The sequence below is a fragment of the Triturus cristatus genome, chromosome 5_1 (genome assembly GCF_964204655.1).
Source record: "Triturus cristatus chromosome 5_1, aTriCri1.1, whole genome shotgun sequence".
NCBI classification, from domain to species: domain Eukaryota; kingdom Metazoa; phylum Chordata; class Amphibia; order Caudata; family Salamandridae; genus Triturus; species Triturus cristatus.
This window is the reverse complement of record NC_140587.1, coordinates 59,937,976-59,954,340: the sequence shown is the minus strand read 5'-3', so window position 1 is coordinate 59,954,340 and position 16,365 is coordinate 59,937,976.

Here is a 16,365-nt window from a genome sequence, read left to right as displayed (position 1 = left end):
GTGAGGCTCCTGACTGCTGCCAGCCAGGACACTGGAACAAAAGGAGGCTGATGACACCTCAGATTCAGCCTTTGTTATGGGCTCAGCGCTGCCTCTTTAAAGTAAGTGTGAAGTGCTAACACGGTGTGAGCCTTTGCTCCCCTCTGCTGCATTTGCATCAGGTGTGAGGCTCCTGACTGCTGCCAGCCAGGAGACTGGAACAAAAGGAGGCCGATGACACCTCAGATTCAGCCTTTGTTATGGGCTCAGCGCTGCCTCTTTAAAGTACGTGTGAAGTGCTAACAAGGTGTGAGCCTTGGCTTCCCCCCTGCTTCATTTGTATCAGGTGTGAGGCTCCTGACTGCTGCCAGCCAGGAGACTGGACCAAAAGGAGGCTGATGACACCTCAGATTCGGCCTTTGTTATGGGCTCAGCGCTTCCTCTTTAAAGTAAGTGTGAAGTGCTAACAAGGTGTGAGCCTTTGCTCCCTTCTGCTGCATTTGCATCAGGTGTGAGGCTCCTGACCGCTGCCAGCCAGGAGACTCCAACAAAAGGAGGCTGATGACACCTCAGATTCAGCCTTTGTAATGGGCTTAGCGCTACCTCTTTAAAGTACGTGTGAAGAGCTAACAAGGTGTGAGTCTTTGCTTCCCTCTGCTGCATTTGCATGAGGTGTGAGGCTCCTGACTGCTGCCAGCCAGGAGACTCCAACAAAAGGAGGCTGATGACACCTCAGATTCGGCCTTTGTTATGGGCTCAGCGCTGCCTCTTTAAAGTACGTGGGAAGTGCTAACAAGGTGTGAACCTTGGCTTCCCCTCTGCTGCATTTGCATCAGGTGTGAGGCTTCTGACTGCTGCCAGCCAGGAGACTGGACCAAAAGGAGGCTGATGACAGCTCAGATTCAGCCTTTGTTATGGGCTCAGCGCTGCCTCTTTAAAGTATGTGTGAAGAGCTAACAAGGTGTGAGCCTTTGTTTCCCCTCTGCTGCATTTGCATCAGGTGTGAGGCTCCTGACTGCTGCCTGCCAGGACACTGGAACAAAAGGAGGCCGATGACACCTCAGATTCAGCCTTTGTTATGGGCTCAGTACTGCCTCTTTAAAGTAAGTGTGAAGTGCTAACAAGGTGTGAGCCTTTGCTTCCCCTCTGCTGCATTTGCATCAGGTGTGAGGCTCCTGACTGCTGCCAGCCAGGAGGCAGAGACTGGAACAAAAGGAGACCGATGACACCTCAGATTCAGCCTTTGTTATGGGCTCAGCGCTGCCTCTTTAAAGTACGTGGGAAGTGCTAACAAGGTGTGAACCTTGGCTTCCCCTCTGCTGCACTTGCATCAGGTGTGAGGCTTCTGACTGCTGCCAGCCAGGAGACTGGACCAAAAGGAGGCTGATGACAGCTCAGATTCAGCCTTTGTTATGGGCTCAGCGCTACCTCTTTAAAGTATGTGTGAAGAGCTAACAAGGTGTGAGTCTTTGTTTCCCCTCTGCTGCATTTGCATCAGGTGTGAGGCTCGTGACTGCTGCCAGCCAGGACACTGGAACAAAAGGAGGCTGATGACACCTCAGATTCAGTCTTTGTTATGGGCTCAGCGCTGCCTCTTTAAAGTACGTGTGAAGAGCTAACAAGGTGTGAGCCTTTGCTCCCCTCTGCTGCATCTGCATCAGGTGTGAGGCTCCTGACTGCTGCCTGCCAGGACACTGGAACAAAAGGAGGCCGATGACACCTCAGATTCAGCCTTTGTTATGGGCTCAGCGCTGCCTCTTTAAAGTAAGTGTGAAGTGCTAACAAGGTGTGAGCCTTGACTTCCCCTCTGCTGCATTTGCATCAGATGTGAGGCTCCTGACTGCTGCCAGCCAGGAGTCAGAGACTGGAACAAAAGGAGGCCGATGACAGCGCAGATTCAGCCTTTGTTATGGGCTCAGCGCTGCCTCTTTAAAGTACGTGTGAAGTGCTAACAAGGTGTGAGCCTTTGCTCTCTTCTGCTGCATTTGCATCAGGTGTGAGGCTCCTGACCGCTGCCAGCCAGGAGACTCCAACAAAAGGAGGCTGATGACACCTCAGATTCGGCCTTTGTTATGGGCTCAGCGCTGCCTCTTAATGTACGTGTGAAGTGCTAACAAGGTGTGAGCCTTTGCTCCACTCTGCTGCATTTGCATCAGGTGTGAGGCTCCTGACTGCTGCCAGCCAGGACACTGGAACAAAAGGAGGCTGATGACCCCTCAGATTCAGCCTTTGTTATGGGCTCAGCGCTGCCTCTTTAAAGTACGTGTTAAGAGCTAACAAGGTGTGAGCCTTTGCTCCCCTCTGCTGCATTTGCATCAGGTGTGAGGCTCGTGACTGCTGCCAGCCAGGACACTGGAACAAAAGGAGGCTGATGACACCTCAGATTCAGTCTTTGTTATGGGCTCAGCGCTGCCTCTTTAAAGTACGTGTGAAGAGCTAACAAGGTGTGAGCCTTTGCTCCCCTCTGCTGCATCTGCATCAGGTGTGAGGCTCCTGACTGCTGCCTGCCAGGACACTGGAACAAAAGGAGGCCGATGACACCTCAGATTCAGCCTTTGTTATGGGCTCAGCGCTGCCTCTTTAAAGTAAGTGTGAAGTGCTAACAAGGTGTGAGCCTTGACTTCCCCTCTGCTGCATTTGCATCAGATGTGAGGCTCCTGACTGCTGCCAGCTAGGAGTCAGAGACTGGAACAAAAGGAGGCCGATGACACCTCAGATTCAGCCTTTGTTATGGGCTCAGCGCTGCCTCTTTAAAGTACGTGTGAAGTGCTAACAAGGTGTGAGCCTTTGCTCCCTTCTGCTGCATTTGCATCAGGTGTGAGGCTCCTGACCGCTGCCAGCCAGGAGACTCCAACAAAAGGAGGCTGATGACACCTCAGATTCGGCCTTTGTTATGGGCTCAACGCTGCCTCTTAATGTACGTGTGAAGTGCTAACAAGGTGTGAGCCTTTGCTCCACTCTGCTGCATTTGCATCAGGTGTGAGGCTCCTGACTGCTGCCAGCCAGGACACTGGAACAAAAGGAGGCTGATGACCCCTCAGATTCAGCCTTTGTTATGGGCTCAGCGCTGCCTCTTTAAAGTACGTGTTAAGAGCTAACAAGGTGTGAGCCTTTGCTCCCCTCTGCTACATTTGCATCAGGTGTGAGGCTCCTGACTGCTGCCAGCCAGGACACTGGAACAAAAGGAGGCCGATGACACCTCAGATTCAGCCTTTGTTATGGGCTCAGCGCTGCCTCTTTAAAGTAAGTGTGAAGTGCTAACAAGGTGTGAGCCTTGACTTCCCCTCTGCTGCATTTGCATCAGATGTGAGGCTCCTGACTGCTGCCAGCCAGGAGTCAGAGACTGGAACAAAAGGAGGCCAATGACACCTCAGATTCGGCCTTTGTTATGGGCTCAGCGCTGCCTCTTTAAAGTACGTGTGAAGTGCTAACAAGGTGTGAGCCTTGGCTTCCTCCCTGCTTCATTTGTATCAGGTGTGAGGCTCCTGACTGCTGCCAGCCAGGAGACTGGACCAAAAGGAGGCTGATGACACCTCAGATTCGGCCTTTGTTATGGGCTCAGAGCTGCCTCTTTAAAGTACGTGTGAAGTGCTAACAAGGTGTGAGCCTTTGTTTCCCCTCTGCTGCATTTGCATCAGGTGTGAGGCTTCTGACTGCTGCCAGCCAGGAGACTGGACCAAAAGGAGGCTGATGACAGCTCAGATTCAGCCTTTGTTATGGGCTCAGCGCTGCCTCTTTAAAGTATGTGTGAAGAGCTAACAAGGTGTGAGCCTTTGTTTCCCCTCTGCTGCATTTGCATCAGGTGTGAGGCTCCTGACTGCTGCCTGCCAGGACACTGGAACAAAAGGAGGCCGATGACACCTCAGATTCAGCCTTTGTTATGGGCTCAGTACTGCCTCTTTAAAGTAAGTGTGAAGTGCTAACAAGGTGTGAGCCTTTGCTTCCCCTCTGCTGCATTTGCATCAGGTGTGAGGCTCCTGACTGCTGCCAGCCAGGAGGCAGAGACTGGAACAAAAGGAGACCGATGACACCTCAGATTCAGCCTTTGTTATGGGCTCAGCGCTGCCTCTTTAAAGTACGTGGGAAGTGCTAACAAGGTGTGAACCTTGGCTTCCCCTCTGCTGCACTTGCATCAGGTGTGAGGCTTCTGACTGCTGCCAGCCAGGAGACTGGACCAAAAGGAGGCTGATGACAGCTCAGATTCAGCCTTTGTTATGGGCTCAGCGCTACCTCTTTAAAGTATGTGTGAAGAGCTAACAAGGTGTGAGCCTTTGTTTCCCCTCTGCTGCATTTGCATCAGGTGTGAGGCTCGTGACTGCTGCCAGCCAGGACACTGGAACAAAAGGAGGCTGATGACACCTCAGATTCAGTCTTTGTTATGGGCTCAGCGCTGCCTCTTTAAAGTACGTGTGAAGAGCTAACAAGGTGTGAGCCTTTGCTCCCCTCTGCTGCATCTGCATCAGGTGTGAGGCTCCTGACTGCTGCCTGCCAGGACACTGGAACAAAAGGAGGCCGATGACACCTCAGATTCAGCCTTTGTTATGGGCTCAGCGCTGCCTCTTTAAAGTAAGTGTGAAGTGCTAACAAGGTGTGAGCCTTGACTTCCCCTCTGCTGCATTTGCATCAGATGTGAGGCTCCTGACTGCTGCCAGCCAGGAGTCAGAGACTGGAACAAAAGGAGGCCGATGACACCTCAGATTCAGCCTTTGTTATGGGCTCAGCGCTGCCTCTTTAAAGTACGTGTGAAGTGCTAACAAGGTGTGAGCCTTTGCTCCCTTCTGCTGCATTTGCATCAGGTGTGAGGCTCCTGACCGCTGCCAGCCAGGAGACTCCAACAAAAGGAGGCTGATGACACCTCAGATTCGGCCTTTGTTATGGGCTCAGCGCTGCCTCTTAATGTACGTGTGAAGTGCTAACAAGGTGTGAGCCTTTGCTCCACTCTGCTGCATTTGCATCAGGTGTGAGGCTCCTGACTGCTGCCAGCCAGGACACTGGAACAAAAGGAGGCTGATGACCCCTCAGATTCAGCCTTTGTTATGGGCTCAGCGCTGCCTCTTTAAAGTACGTGTTAAGAGCTAACAAGGTGTGAGCCTTTGCTCCCCTCTGCTACATTTGCATCAGGTGTGAGGCTCCTGACTGCTGCCAGCCAGGACACTGGAACAAAAGGAGGCCGATGACACCTCAGATTCAGCCTTTGTTATGGGCTCAACGCTGCCTCTTTAAAGTATGTGTGAAGAGCTAACAAGGTGTGAGCCTTTGTTTCCCCTCTGCTGCATTTGCATCAGGTGTGAGGCCCGTGACTGCTGCCAGCCAGGACACTGGAACAAAAGGAGGCCAATGACACCTCAGATTCGGCCTTTGTTATGGGCTCAGCGCTGCCTCTTTAAAGTACGTGTGAAGTGCTAACAAGGTGTGAGCCTTGGCTTCCTCCCTGCTTCATTTGTATCAGGTGTGAGGCTCCTGACTGCTGCCAGCCAGGAGACTGGACCAAAAGGAGGCTGATGACACCTCAGATTCGGCCTTTGTTATGGGCTCAGAGCTGCCTCTTTAAAGTACGTGTGAAGTGCTAACAAGGTGTGAGCCTTTGTTTCCCCTCTGCTGCATTTGCATCAGGTGTGAGGCTCCTGACTGCTGCCAGCCAGGAGTCAGAGACTGGAACAAAAGGAGGCCGATGACACCTCAGATTCAGCCTTTGTTATGGGCTCAGCGCTGCCTCTTTAAAGTACGTGGGAAGTGCTAACAAGGTGTGAGCCTTGGCTTCCCCTCTGCTGCATTTGCATCAGGTGTGAGGATCCTGACTGCTGCCAGCCAGGACACTGGAACAAAAGGAGGCTGATGACACCTCAGATTCAGCCTTTGTTATGGGCTAAGCGCTGCCTCTTTAAAGTAAGTGTGAAGTGCTAACAAGGTGTGAGCCTTTGCTCCCCTCTGCTGCATTTGCATCAGGTGTGAGGCTCCTGACTGCTGCCAGCCAGGAGACTGGAACAAAAGGAGGCCGATGACACCTCAGATTCAGCCTTTGTTATGGGCTCAGCGCTGCCTCTTTAAAGTACGTGTGAAGTGCTAACAAGGTGTGAGCCTTGGCTTCCCCCCTGCTTCATTTGTATCAGGTGTGTGGCTCCTGACTGCTGCCAGCCAGAAGACTGGACCAAAAGGAGGCTGATGACACCTCAGATTCGGCCTTTGTTATGGGCTAAGCGCTGCCTCTTTAAAGTAAGTGTGAAGTGCTAACAAGGTGTGAGCCTTTGCTCCCTTCTGCTGCATTTGCATCAGGTGTGAGGCTCCTGACTGCTGCCAGCCAGGAGTCAGAGACTGGAACAAAAGGAGACCGATGACACCTCAGATTCAGCCTTTGTTATGGGCTCAGCGCTGCCTCTTTAAAGTACGTGGGAAGTGCTAACAAGGTGTGAACCTTGGCTTCCCCTCTGCTGCACTTGCATCAGGTGTGAGGCTTCTGACTGCTGCCAGCCAGGAGACTGGACCAAAAGGAGGCTGATGACAGCTCAGATTCAGCCTTTGTTATGGGCTCAGTGCTGCCTCTTTAAAGTATGTGTGAAGAGCTAACAAGGTGTGAGCCTTTGTTTCCCCTCTGCTGCATTTGCATCAGGTGTGAGGCTCGTGACTGCTGCCAGCCAGGACACTCGAACAAAAGGAGGCTGATGACACCTCAGATTCAGTCTTTGTTATGGGCTCAGCGCTGCCTCTTTAAAGTACGTGTGAAGAGCTAACAAGGTGTGAGCCTTTGCTCCCCTCTGCTGCATCTGCATCAGGTGTGAGGCTCCTGACTGCTGCCTGCCAGGACACTGGAACAAAAGGAGGCCGATGACACCTCAGATTCAGCCTTTGTTATGGGCTCAGCGCTGCCTCTTTAAAGTAAGTGTGAAGTGCTAACAAGGTGTGAGCCTTGACTTCCCCTCTGCTGCATTTGCATCAGATGTGAGGCTCCTGACTGCTGCCAGCCAGGAGTCAGAGACTGGAACAAAAGGAGGCCGATGACACCTCAGATTCAGCCTTTGTTATGGGCTCAGCGCTGCCTCTTTAAAGTACGTGGGAAGTGCTAACAAAGTGTGAACCTTGACTTCCCCTCTGCTGCATTTGCATCAGATGTGAGGCTCCTGACTGCTGCCAACCAGGAGACTCCAACAAAAGGAGGCTGATGACACCTCAGATTTAGCCTTTGTTATGGGCTTAGCGCTGCCTCTTTAAAGTATGTGTGAAGTGCTAACAAAGTGTGAACCTTGACTTCCCCTCTGCTGCATTTGCATCAGATGTGAGGCTCCTGACTGCTGCCAGCCAGGAGACTCCAACAAAAGGAGTCTGATGACACCTCAGATTTAGCCTTTGTTATGGGCTCAGCGCTGCCTCTTTAAAGTACGTGTGAAGAGCTAACAAGGTGTGAGCCTTTGCTCCCCTCTGCTGCATTTGCATCAGGTGTGAGGCTCCTGACTGCTGCCTGCCAGGACACTGGAACAAATGGAGGCCTGATGACCCCTCAGATTCGGCCTTTGTTATGGGCTCAGAGCTACCTCTTTAAAGTACGTGTGAAGTGCTAACAAGGTGTGAGCCTTTGTTTCCCCTCTGCTGCATTTGCATCAGGTGTGAGGCTCCTGACTGCTGCCAGCCAGGAGACTGGAACAAAAGGAGGCCGATGACACCTCAGATTCAGCCTTTGTTATGGGCTCAGCGCTGCCTCTTTAAAGTACGTGTGAAGTGCTAACAAGGTGTGAGCCTTGGCTTGCCCCCTGCTTCATTTGTATCAGGTGTGAGGCTCCTGACTGCTGGCAGCCAGGAGACTCCAACAAAAGGAGGCTGATGACACCTCAGATTCGGCCTTTGTTATGGGCTCAGCGCTCCCTCTTTAAAGTAAGTGTGAAGTGCTAACAAGGTGTGAGCCTTTGCTCCCTTCTGCTGCATTTGCATCAGGTGTGAAGCTCCTGACCGCTGCCAGCCAGGAGACTCCAACAAAAGGAGGCTGATGACACCTCAGATTCGGCCTTTGTTATGGGCTCAGCGCTGCCTCTTAATGTACGTGTGAAGTGCTAACAAGGTGTGAGCCTTTGCTCCCCTCTGCTGCATTTGCATCAGGTGTGAGGCTCCTGACTGCTGCCTGCCAGGACACTGGAACAAAAGGAGGCCTGATGACCCCTCAGATTCGGCCTTTGTTATGGGCTCAGAGCTGCCTCTTTAAAGTACGTGTGAAGTGCTAACAAGGTGTGAGCCTTTGTTTCCCCTCTGCTGCATTTGCGTCAGGTGTGAGGCTCCTGACTGCTGTCAGCCAGGAGTCAGAGACTGGAACAAAAGGAGGCCGATGACACCTCAGATTCAGCCTTTGTTATGGGCTCAGCGCTGCCTCTTTAAAGTACGTGGGAAGTGCTAACAAGGTGTGAGCCTTGGCTTCCCCTCTGCTGCATTTGCATCAGGTGTGAGGCTCCTGACTGCTGCCAGCCAGGACACTGGAACAAAAGGAGGCTGATGACACCTCAGATTCAGCCTTTGTTATGGGCTCAGCGCTGCCTCTTTAAAGTAAGTGTGAAGTGCTAACAAGGTGTGAGCCTTTGCTCCCCTCTGCTGCATTTGCATCAGGTGTGAGGCTCCTGACTGCTGCCAGCCAGGAGACTGGAACAAAAGGAGGCCGATGACACCTCAGATTCAGCCTTTGTTATGGGCTCAGCGCTGCCTCTTTAAAGTACGTGTGACGTGCTAACAAGGTGTGAGCCTTGGCTTCCCCCCTGCTTCATTTGTATCAGGTGTGAGGCTCCTGACTGCTGCCAGCCAGGAGACTGGACCAAAAGGAGGCTGATGACACCTCAGATTCGGCCTTTGTTATGGGCTCAACGCTGCCTCTTTAAAGTAAGTGTGAAGTGCTAACAAGGTGTGAGCCTTTGCTCCCTTCTGCTGCATTTGCATCAGGTGTGAGGCTCCTGACCGCTGCCAGCCAGGAGACTCCAACAAAAGGAGGCTGATGACACCTCAGATGCGGCCTTTGTTATGGGCTCAGCGCTGCCTCTCAATGTACGTGTGAAGTGCTAACAAGGTGTGAGCCTTTGCTCCCCTCTGCTGCATTTGCATCAGGTGTGAGGCTCCTGACTGCTGCCAGCCAGGACACTGGAACAAAAGGAGGCTGATGACCCCTCAGATTCAGCCTTTGTTATGGGCTCAGCGCTGCCTCTTTAAAGTACGCGTTAAGAGCTAACAAGGTGTGAGCCTTTGCTCCCCTCTGCTGCATTTGCATCAGGTGTGAGGCTCCTGACTGCTGCCAGCCAGGACACTGGAACAAATGGAGGCCGATGACTCCTCAGATTCAGCCTTTGTTATGGGCTCAGCGCTGCCTCTTTAAAGTATGTGTGAAGAGCTAACAAGGTGTGAGCCTTTGCTCCCCTCTGCTGCATTTGCATCAGGTGTGAGGCTCCTGACTCCTGCCAGCCAGGAGACTCCAACAAAAGGAGGCTGATGACCCCTCAGATTCAGCCTTTGTTATGGGCTTAGCGCTACCTCTTTAAAGTACGTGTGAAGAGCTAACAAGGTGTGAGTCTTGGCTCCCCTCTGCTGCATTTGCATGAGGTGTGAGGCTCCTGACTGCTGCCAGCCAGGAGACTCCAACAAAAGGAGGCTGATGACACCTCAGATTCGGCCTTTATTATGGGCTCAGTGCTGCCTCTTTAAAGTACGTGGGAAGTGCTAACAAGGTGTGAACCTTGGCTTCCCCTCTGCTGCATTTGCATCAGGTGTGAGGCTTCTGACTGCTGCCAGCCAGGAGACTGGACCAAAAGGAGGCTGATGACAGCTCAGATTCAGCCTTTGTTATGGGCTCAGCGCTGCCTCTTTAATGTACGTGTGAAGTGCTAACAAGGTGTGAGCCTTTGCTCCCCTCTGCTGCATTTGCATCAGGTGTGAGGCTCCTGACTGCTGCCTGCCAGGACACTGGAACAAAAGGAGGCCTGATGACCCCTCAGATTCGGCCTTTGTTATGGGCTCAGAGCTGCCTCTTTAAAGTACGTGTGAAGTGCTAACAAGGTGTGAGCCTTTGTTTCCCCTCTGCTGCATTTGCGTCAGGTGTGAGGCTCCTGACTGCTGTCAGCCAGGAGTCAGAGACTGGAACAAAAGGAGGCCGATGACACCTCAGATTCAGCCTTTGTTATGGGCTCAGCGCTGCCTCTTTAAAGTACGTGGGAAGTGCTAACAAGGTGTGAGCCTTGGCTTCCCCTCTGCTGCATTTGCATCAGGTGTGAGGCTCCTGACTGCTGCCAGCCAGGACACTGGAACAAAAGGAGGCTGATGACACCTCAGATTCAGCCTTTGTTATGGGCTCAGCGCTGCCTCTTTAAAGTAAGTGTGAAGTGCTAACAAGGTGTGAGCCTCTGCTCCCCTCTGCTGCATTTGCATCAGGTGTGAGGCTCCTGACTGCTGCCAGCCAGGAGACTGGAACAAAAGGAGGCCGATGACACCTCAGATTCAGCCTTTGTTATGGGCTCAGCGCTGCCTCTTTAAAGTACGTGTGAAGTGCTAACAAGGTGTGAGCCTTGGCTTCCCCCCTGCTTCATTTGTATCAGGTGTGAGGCTCCTGACTGCTGCCAGCCAGGAGACTGGACCAAAAGGAGGCTGATGACACCTCAGATTCGGCCTTTGTTATGGGCTCAACGCTGCCTCTTTAAAGTACGTGTGAAGAGCTAACAAGGTGTGAGTCTTGGCTCCCCTCTGCTACATTTGCATGAGGTGTGAGGCTCCTGACTGCTGCCAGCCATGAGACTCCAACAAAAGGAGGCTGATGACACCTCAGATTCGGCCTTTATTATGGGCTCAGTGCTGCCTCTTTAAAGTACGTGGGAAGTGCTAACAAGGTGTGAACCTTGGCTTCCCCTCTGCTGCATTTGCATCAGGTGTGAGGCTTCTGACTGCTGCCAGCCAGGAGACTGGACCAAAAGGAGGCTGATGACAGCTCAGATTCAGCCTTTGTTATGGGCTCAGCGCTGCCTCTTTAAAGTATGTGTGAAGAGCTAACAAGGTGTGAGCCTTTGTTTCCCCTCTGCTGCATTTGCATCAGGTGTGAGGCTCCTGACTGCTGCCTGCCAGGACACTGGAACAAAAGGAGGCCGATGACACCTCAGATTCAGCCTTTGTTATGGGCTCAGTACTGCCTCTTTAAAGTAAGTGTGAAGTGCTAACAAGGTGTGAGCCTTTGCTTCCCCTCTGCTGCATTTGCATCAGGTGTGAGGCTCCTGACTGCTGCCAGCCAGGAGTCAGAGACTGGAACAAAAGGAGACCGATGACACCTCATATTCAGCCTTTGTTATGGGCTCAGCGCTGCCTCTTTAAAGTACGTGGGAAGTGCTAACAAGGTGTGAACCTTGGCTTCCCCTCTGCTGCACTTGCATCAGGTGTGAGGCTTCTGACTGCTGCCAGCCAGGAGACTGGACCAAAAGGAGGCTGATGACAGCTCAGATTCAGCCTTTGTTATGGGCTCAGCGCTACCTCTTTAAAGTATGTGTGAAGAGCTAACAAGGTGTGAGCCTTTGTTTCCCCTCTGCTGCATTTGCATCAGGTGTGAGGCTCGTGACTGCTGCCAGCCAGGACACTGGAACAAAAGGAGGCTGATGACACCTCAGATTCAGTCTTTGTTATGGGCTCAGCGCTGCCTCTTTAAAGTACGTGTGAAGAGCTAACAAGGTGTGAGCCTTTGCTCCCCTCTGCTGCATCTGCATCAGGTGTGAGGCTCCTGACTGCTGCCTGCCAGGACACTGGAACAAAAGGAGGCCGATGACACCTCAGATTCAGCCTTTGTTATGGGCTCAGCGCTGCCTCTTTAAAGTAAGTGTGAAGTGCTAACAAGGTGTGAGCCTTGACTTCCCCTCTGCTGCATTTGCATCAGATGTGAGGCTCCTGACTGCTGCCAGCCAGGAGTCAGAGACTGGAACAAAAGGAGGCCGATGACACCTCAGATTCAGCCTTTGTTATGGGCTCAGCGCTGCCTCTTTAAAGTACGTGTGAAGTGCTAACAAGGTGTGAGCCTTTGCTCCCTTCTGCTGCATTTGCATCAGGTGTGAGGCTCCTGACCGCTGCCAGCCAGGAGACTCCAACAAAAGGAGGCTGATGACACCTCAGATTCGGCCTTTGTTATGGGCTCAGCGCTGCCTCTTAATGTACGTGTGAAGTGCTAACAAGGTGTGAGCCTTTGCTCCACTCTGCTGCATTTGCATCAGGTGTGAGGCTCCTGACTGCTGCCAGCCAGGACACTGGAACAAAAGGAGGCTGATGACCCCTCAGATTCAGCCTTTGTTATGGGCTCAGCGCTGCCTCTTTAAAGTACGTGTTAAGAGCTAACAAGGTGTGAGCCTTTGCTCCCCTCTGCTGCATTTGCATCAGGTGTGAGGCTCGTGACTGCTGCCAGCCAGGACACTGGAACAAAAGGAGGCTGATGACACCTCAGATTCAGTCTTTGTTATGGGCTCAGCGCTGCCTCTTTAAAGTACGTGTGAAGAGCTAACAAGGTGTGAGCCTTTGCTCCCCTCTGCTGCATCTGCATCAGGTGTGAGGCTCCTGACTGCTGCCTGCCAGGACACTGGAACAAAAGGAGGCCGATGACACCTCAGATTCAGCCTTTGTTATGGGCTCAGCGCTGCCTCTTTAAAGTAAGTGTGAAGTGCTAACAAGGTGTGAGCCTTGACTTCCCCTCTGCTGCATTTGCATCAGATGTGAGGCTCCTGACTGCTGCCAGCCAGGAGTCAGAGACTGGAACAAAAGGAGGCCGATGACACCTCAGATTCAGCCTTTGTTATGGGCTCAGCGCTGCCTCTTTAAAGTACGTGTGAAGTGCTAACAAGGTGTGAGCCTTTGCTCCCTTCTGCTGCATTTGCATCAGGTGTGAGGCTCCTGACCGCTGCCAGCCAGGAGACTCCAACAAAAGGAGGCTGATGACACCTCAGATTCGGCCTTTGTTATGGGCTCAGCGCTGCCTCTTAATGTACGTGTGAAGTGCTAACAAGGTGTGAGCCTTTGCTCCACTCTGCTGCATTTGCATCAGGTGTGAGGCTCCTGACTGCTGCCAGCCAGGACACTGGAACAAAAGGAGGCTGATGACCCCTCAGATTCAGCCTTTGTTATGGGCTCAGCGCTGCCTCTTTAAAGTATGTGTGAAGAGCTAACAAGGTGTGAGCCTTTGTTTCCCCTCTGCTGCATTTGCATCAGGTGTGAGGCCCGTGACTGCTGCCAGCCAGGACACTGGAACAAAAGGAGGCCAATGACACCTCAGATTCGGCCTTTGTTATGGGCTCAGCGCTGCCTCTTTAAAGTACGTGTGAAGTGCTAACAAGGTGTGAGCCTTGGCTTCCTCCCTGCTTCATTTGTATCAGGTGTGAGGCTCCTGACTGCTGCCAGCCAGGAGACTGGACCAAAAGGAGGCTGATGACACCTCAGATTCGGCCTTTGTTATGGGCTCAGAGCTGCCTCTTTAAAGTACGTGTGAAGTGCTAACAAGGTGTGAGCCTTTGTTTCCCCTCTGCTGCATTTGCATCAGGTGTGAGGCTCCTGACTGCTGCCAGCCAGGAGTCAGAGACTGGAACAAAAGGAGGCCGATGACACCTCAGATTCAGCCTTTGTTATGGGCTCAGCGCTGCCTCTTTAAAGTACGTGGGAAGTGCTAACAAGGTGTGAGCCTTGGCTTCCCCTCTGCTGCATTTGCATCAGGTGTGAGGATCCTGACTGCTGCCAGCCAGGACACTGGAACAAAAGGAGGCCGATGACACCTCAGATTCAGCCTTTGTTATGGGCTCAGCGCTGCCTCTTTAAAGTACGTGTGAAGTGCTAACAAGGTGTGAACCTTGGCTTCCCCTCTGCTGCATTTGCATCAGGTGTGAGGCTCCTGACTGCTGCCAGCCAGGACACTGGAACAAAAGGAGGCTGATGACACCTCAGATTCAGCCTTTGTTATGGGCTCAGCGCTGCCTCTTTAAAGTAAGTGTGAAGTGCTAACACGGTGTGAGCCTTTGCTCCCCTCTGCTGCATTTGCATCAGGTGTGAGGCTCCTGACTGCTGCCAGCCAGGAGACTGGAACAAAAGGAGGCCGATGACACCTCAGATTCAGCCTTTGTTATGGGCTCAGCGCTGCCTCTTTAAAGTACGTGTGAAGTGCTAACAAGGTGTGAGCCTTGGCTTCCCCCCTGCTTCATTTGTATCAGGTGTGAGGCTCCTGACTGCTGCCAGCCAGGAGACTGGACCAAAAGGAGGCTGATGACACCTCAGATTCGGCCTTTGTTATGGGCTCAGCGCTTCCTCTTTAAAGTAAGTGTGAAGTGCTAACAAGGTGTGAGCCTTTGCTCCCTTCTGCTGCATTTGCATCAGGTGTGAGGCTCCTGACCGCTGCCAGCCAGGAGACTCCAACAAAAGGAGGCTGATGACACCTCAGATTCAGCCTTTGTAATGGGCTTAGCGCTACCTCTTTAAAGTACGTGTGAAGAGCTAACAAGGTGTGAGTCTTTGCTTCCCTCTGCTGCATTTGCATGAGGTGTGAGGCTCCTGACTGCTGCCAGCCAGGAGACTCCAACAAAAGGAGGCTGATGACACCTCAGATTCGGCCTTTGTTATGGGCTCAGCGCTGCCTCTTTAAAGTACGTGGGAAGTGCTAACAAGGTGTGAACCTTGGCTTCCCCTCTGCTGCATTTGCATCAGGTGTGAGGCTTCTGACTGCTGCCAGCCAGGAGACTGGACCAAAAGGAGGCTGATGACAGCTCAGATTCAGCCTTTGTTATGGGCTCAGCGCTGCCTCTTTAAAGTATGTGTGAAGAGCTAACAAGGTGTGAGCCTTTGTTTCCCCTCTGCTGCATTTGCATCAGGTGTGAGGCTCCTGACTGCTGCCTGCCAGGACACTGGAACAAAAGGAGGCCGATGACACCTCAGATTCAGCCTTTGTTATGGGCTCAGTACTGCCTCTTTAAAGTAAGTGTGAAGTGCTAACAAGGTGTGAGCCTTTGCTTCCCCTCTGCTGCATTTGCATCAGGTGTGAGGCTCCTGACTGCTGCCAGCCAGGAGGCAGAGACTGGAACAAAAGGAGACCGATGACACCTCAGATTCAGCCTTTGTTATGGGCTCAGCGCTGCCTCTTTAAAGTACGTGGGAAGTGCTAACAAGGTGTGAACCTTGGCTTCCCCTCTGCTGCACTTGCATCAGGTGTGAGGCTTCTGACTGCTGCCAGCCAGGAGACTGGACCAAAAGGAGGCTGATGACAGCTCAGATTCAGCCTTTGTTATGGGCTCAGCGCTACCTCTTTAAAGTATGTGTGAAGAGCTAACAAGGTGTGAGTCTTTGTTTCCCCTCTGCTGCATTTGCATCAGGTGTGAGGCTCGTGACTGCTGCCAGCCAGGACACTGGAACAAAAGGAGGCTGATGACACCTCAGATTCAGTCTTTGTTATGGGCTCAGCGCTGCCTCTTTAAAGTACGTGTGAAGAGCTAACAAGGTGTGAGCCTTTGCTCCCCTCTGCTGCATCTGCATCAGGTGTGAGGCTCCTGACTGCTGCCTGCCAGGACACTGGAACAAAAGGAGGCCGATGACACCTCAGATTCAGCCTTTGTTATGGGCTCAGCGCTGCCTCTTTAAAGTAAGTGTGAAGTGCTAACAAGGTGTGAGCCTTGACTTCCCCTCTGCTGCATTTGCATCAGATGTGAGGCTCCTGACTGCTGCCAGCCAGGAGTCAGAGACTGGAACAAAAGGAGGCCGATGACAGCGCAGATTCAGCCTTTGTTATGGGCTCAGCGCTGCCTCTTTAAAGTACGTGTGAAGTGCTAACAAGGTGTGAGCCTTTGCTCTCTTCTGCTGCATTTGCATCAGGTGTGAGGCTCCTGACCGCTGCCAGCCAGGAGACTCCAACAAAAGGAGGCTGATGACACCTCAGATTCGGCCTTTGTTATGGGCTCAGCGCTGCCTCTTAATGTACGTGTGAAGTGCTAACAAGGTGTGAGCCTTTGCTCCACTCTGCTGCATTTGCATCAGGTGTGAGGCTCCTGACTGCTGCCAGCCAGGACACTGGAACAAAAGGAGGCTGATGACCCCTCAGATTCAGCCTTTGTTATGGGCTCAGCGCTGCCTCTTTAAAGTACGTGTTAAGAGCTAACAAGGTGTGAGCCTTTGCTCCCCTCTGCTGCATTTGCATCAGGTGTGAGGCTCGTGACTGCTGCCAGCCAGGACACTGGAACAAAAGGAGGCTGATGACACCTCAGATTCAGTCTTTGTTATGGGCTCAGCGCTGCCTCTTTAAAGTACGTGTGAAGAGCTAACAAGGTGTGAGCCTTTGCTCCCCTCTGCTGCATCTGCATCAGGTGTGAGGCTCCTGACTGCTGCCTGCCAGGACACTGGAACAAAAGGAGGCCGATGACACCTCAGATTCAGCCTTTGTTA